The 5,345-nt window shown below is 26.9% G+C and overlaps 1 protein-coding gene across 1 annotated transcript in view; it reads left to right on the top strand.

The window, feature by feature from the left end:
- The first annotated feature begins 3,040 nt into the window (after nucleotides 1-3,040).
- Nucleotides 3,041-5,345, top strand: part of LOC111616935 (integrin alpha-8-like) — a 15,752-nt gene continuing 13,447 nt past the window's right edge. Inside the window, exons 1-3 of the mRNA XM_023358287.1 lie at nucleotides 3,041-3,118; nucleotides 4,598-4,689; nucleotides 4,767-4,857. The gene's annotated coding sequence lies outside the window, so the exon portion shown is untranslated. The remainder of the gene's footprint in view (nucleotides 3,119-4,597; nucleotides 4,690-4,766; nucleotides 4,858-5,345) is intronic.

Below are 5,345 nucleotides of genomic sequence, written 5' to 3'. Positions count from 1 at the left end.
TGCTGTATTTTACAGTATTATACATTATTAAAAATTCAATAATAATGTCTTAGCACAGTGGTTAAAAGGATTAATAAAATCCTGATAAGGATATGAAGATTTATTATAATGTATCAATACGATATGTAATTTTTTCTAAGCACTGTACTGATATTTTGTCAATTACAGTTCAATGAATTTTATTAATAGAAATAAAAATATTGGTTTATAAAATAATTTGTTTCTAAATTTAAAAAAATTCTTTTATTTGATAAATAATAATTTTTTTTACAGGTTTATATTTTTGAACCTATTAATTATAAGAATCAAGAACTTGTTCTTCGAAAAAAGATATTAGGACATAAGGTAAAATATAATATAGTACAATGTCAAATTTATTAAGTATGAATATAAAATGCACATTATGATATATCTCAGTCCATCTGTACATGTCCAGTTTAGCAACATGTATATCAATCCATTTATTACACATTGCTAAACTACAATGAAAATTTTTTCCTTAGTATTTTTGGTGAAAGTAATATCATTGAAATAATATACACTTTACAGATTTATTATTCATAATTCATATTCAAATATAGATTATGTGAAATGAAATTTCTAGGCTAACAATATTTAAATTGTTATCAATAAGGAAACATGAAATGAATTTGTTGATAAATACTCATATAAATTAGAAAAGATTTCTTATAAAATTTTAAATAGAAAAAAGTGAAAACAATTTTTCTGCACAACTTGTTAATTTTGTCTTTTATGAAAAATCTATAGATCTTCCTTTTTATCTTTTTTCTTGTTTTTATATATTTTTCCATTCATTTTATATCAGTAATTCTCATTACAAAGCATTTACAAACCAAAAATATCCTCAAAGTTAAAACAGCCAAAATTTTAAATAGCCAATGTGGGGTGTATTAGAATTTTTAAGTAGAAAATGTGAGCCTTCTGGCACATTTTAAAAATACACTAACAAAGTTAACCAGAACATACTTGAAAATAGTAATACTTACATAGTTTTAGTATAAATAAAATTAGAAATTTATATCAAATTAGAAAAACACATCTATTCAAAAGTTACATAACAATTTTATAGAGACATACAGTTTGGCTAAAATGGCTCTTGCATCCATAAAACAACCAACTAACAAATGGATTTGTTTTGCCATCATAAAATTACTGCACAAATCAATGTAAAAGTCATTGCAACATTCCCCCTTAAATTTGAACATAAGCATAGTATTTACTGTATCCATCTTCATTATTGTTTCTGATGTTTAAATGTATTTCATTAAATTCAATAATAGTCAGGTAAAAAAACCTGAAATTATTAATTTGACAACTGTTTACATCATACATAACAGTGACTAACTGATAGCTTCAGCAATCAAGCCGCATTTTATACGTGAAATTTGCCTGCAACAATATATTAAATAAGAACACAACTCCAATTTCTGAAAATAATAACAAAAATTTGTTGTATTGGAGTTCTGAGGTCCAATAAAACAATGTATTAAATCAACTGAAGTAGTTCCCAGTTGGCACCATGAGTAACCAGTACAGTTATATCTAAATTACTGTATATTTCTGCAGATAAGATGAGGTATAAATTTTCATCAAAGTTTTATAGTTTTAGCATATATCTGTTCTATAAGATGACCCCCAAACTATCAACAGCCTATGAATTTAGATCAGCAATCATCATCTGGATAATAATACTGTATACCGTATACAGAATTATGTCCTATTCGTAATTTTTCAAATGAACAAATTTTATTTTCTTGCATCTGGCAGCCTTGCCTTGCTATTGTTGCAAACATTCACACTGATTCGGGCATTTGGGTAATGACCTTGACTATTCACAAAAATGTTGCATGGACTATTCTATTTTGTGGACATACCCTACTCTCTACTAGTAAATAATTATGGTTTGTCTGTTTTTTTACAATGGTTTTAATTTATATAAATTTCAATCTAATTTCTTTTGTATCTGCTCTATAAGAAGACCCCAGATTTTGGGGAGGGGCCTTCTTTTATGATTCAACTATTGTCTTATCTGCAGAAATATACAGTAATAGTTCTGGAAGCAAAGATTGAACAGAGGTCCAGGTAGCAAAACTGACAAAACTGTCAAGAAGGGAAGCTTGGGATTTTTTTCCAGGCCTGGAGAAAACTTAGGGGCTTGTAGTGGTTTTTACTCCTTTATATTTTGTAGTGGTTTTTTTACTAACAAAATAACAACAGAAAATAAAATCATTAAAACTGCTTTTTGTTAATAAAAAAATATTTTATGTATTTCATTTGTTCAAAAAAACAAGGTTCCTGCTAAAAGACAAAAACAGGTCCACTAGAGGCAAAAGGCCCAACTCTACTGCCTAGTTTGCCTGGGTCCCATACAAACTCTTGATGGCTCTGCCGTGACAGAACAACTATTGAAATTTGGGACTCTTGCTCAATTTGGGATGATTGATTGGTAAACAAAAGTATGATTTGAATTCACAGTTTGGTAAACAATAAACAATATCTTAACAAATTTTGTTACCAAACAGATAAATATTTTGATTTTCTTCATTAATAACACATTTATGAAGTATCATTTAGATGCTAATAATATTGTTGATAATAGATAATAGATGTTACAGTAGGTCTTAAACGTGAAAAGTAAAATATTTTAATAAATTTTTAGTTTGTAATTTAAACACTATACAGAATAATCATAAAAACATACCAGTAAACTCCTGTCACTTGGGTTAAGTTATAAATCAACTAACGATTCACATAATAAAGCGAAAGCAACAAAATATCTAGCAGGCAAGCGGCTAACAGCAGTAAGTAAAATCATTAAAAACAATATGGCGTGTAACTTACACCTACAAAACAACGTAAAGTTGGTGCAACTCTGTAAAGCGCATGGGCAAACGCGTATAATCAGGTTGCTTCACACCATTCATATGTTTTCGCCGTAAAAGCTATCTCCTATTCAACAACACAGCGCTTCCATTCTGCCACTGGTATTCGAATATACAAAAGCAATCTTAANTTTTGAAGGGATCAGATAAACCAAATTCAAGATTTGGAACATCAATTGCTAATTGTGGAGATCTTAATAAAGATGGCTTTTTAGGTATAATTACTATCTTTTTTATATTAAAAAAATAAATTTCAGAGTAAAATAAGATAAATTGAATGAATATAAAAACTATTTTTTAATTGTATTAATGCTAATATACAGTAATGTAATGCAGATTGCTATGGTTGGGATATTATCAGAATAATATTTTATTTTTGCAGTTAAAGGAATAATGTATTCCAACTTGAAAAATTATTACTAATTTTTTAAAATATTTATTATTTTCTTTTATATTTAAAAATTTGTTTATAAATTAGTTCATATTCTGTTCAATATCTGAAGTGTGGAGAAAATGTACCAAGATTTGAGTAAAATTTATTACTTAAATTTAGTTTTAATATTAACTAATCCAACAGCAATATATAATTTTATTAATTGCTATATTCAGTATATAATAAATTAAAATCTTTGTTCATAAATCAAGTAAGTCCATTCTATAGGCATTCTATAGTAGAATTCCACATATTGCTACATATTCATTGCAAAAGATATGGGATACCTTGTCTATAATTCCACTGATATATATGTAGCTGTCAGTGATATAACCAGTATGCTTTAATACCTGCATTTGTGTTTTTTTGTGAAGAGGCATCCATTGTTATGCAAACTCCATATTGTATCACCCGATAAGCAAATATAATACAGTACTTTATAATTCACTTGTACCCAATGAAATTCAATAATAACTTTAAGTTTCATTCAATAGTTAAGATGCTCATTCTATATAATTAATAAATTATTTATTGTCTCAATATCACTGTTAATACTAAGTTTATAATGTAGTATATGAATTCATTATAGTGTTTAATTTCAAATGTGGTATACTAGCTAAAATTATTTTTCTTAAAATTTTCTTATGAAAAACTGAATGTTAGTTAATGGGTACATTCCAGTATGCATCAAACAGTGCATTGGTGAACCATAATATAGTAAAATACCTTCTGATATTCACTTATGAGTTTATTAGTACATTGACTGATGCACTCATTGAGCTGTGGATATGGTGACTCTAAGGAAGCAGTATGGTCACCATTTTAATTAAATTATTAACACCATTTTTACTATACATCTGTATTAGTCTAAAGTTATTTTGGGAAAATAAGTCTGCAAATGTAAATATAGCACTGTTTAATTCCGCCATCTTGTTAGGTTGCCAGAGGTCAAAGTAAAAGCTTATTAATTAAACTGTTCACCAGTGCATCCTTTATTGCTTAGGCTGATGCTTACTGGAATGTACTTAATGTCATAAATATTTAAATTAGTCAAAGCAGGGTTTTAAAATTGACTGGATGAACTAAAATGATTTCTGCCTTTTACTTTACCAGAAAGATGATTAAGCATCCTTGATAAAGTAAAATAATAAAGAGAAAAGAGCTGAATAAAATTTTATGTCAGATAAAGCTGAAAATAGTTAATATATAGCTGAAAACATTGATATAAAAGAAAATATAAATATAAACTTCATAATTTCAGATATTGCAATTGGTGCTCCATATGAAGATGAAAAAGGAGCAGTCTATATTTATTTTGGTTCAGCAAATGGTGTGAAACCAGATTTTGTACAAGTACGTTTTCTTTATATCAACAGAAAATATAAATCAATTGTAAATAAATAATTAAATTATATATCCATTTTAAATAGAGAATAGCAGCTAAGGATTTTGGAGTTGAATTATCAGGATTTGGAATAGCAATATCAAAAGGAAAAGACATTGATTCCAATACTTATCCAGGTAAAATACCAACTTTAATATAAATCTAAAACTTTGTTTATAATAATTTTTATAAATTTTTAAAGCTTTGGTTTCTATGGTGTTAAATTCTATTATTTGTAGCTTAATAAAAAAACTAAAATTTATTTGATTAATGCAATGTTATATTACAGATTGTTATTAAGATATTTTAAATACTGTATATGAATTATAGAATTATTTCTTTAAAAATTTCACATTTAAAAGAAAACTTGATATCTAAGATTGTTAATTCTGTAGATAAATTCAAATATTAATTCTAATTTATATAAAAATAATTTCTTTCTGCAATAATTTTTTTTTAAAATTTTCTGAAATTAATATAGGGGAGACCGGGGCAACTTCGGCATGCGGGGCAAGTTTGTCAAGCGCTTTTTTTAAAAAACAAATTAAAAGGAGACTTTGGTTATAGGTTAGGCAGTTGAGTTTTATTGGTGGCTTGTTGAGTGTAGTGTTTTTATTGTTCTCCA

This window comes from Centruroides sculpturatus, unplaced genomic scaffold, assembly GCF_000671375.1.
Source record: "Centruroides sculpturatus isolate CEXI.00-Female unplaced genomic scaffold, Cexi_2.0 scaffold2618, whole genome shotgun sequence".
NCBI lineage: Eukaryota > Metazoa > Arthropoda > Arachnida > Scorpiones > Buthidae > Centruroides > Centruroides sculpturatus.
The sequence above is the reverse complement of the archived record's forward strand: the minus strand, read 5'-3'. Positions and strand labels throughout refer to the sequence as shown.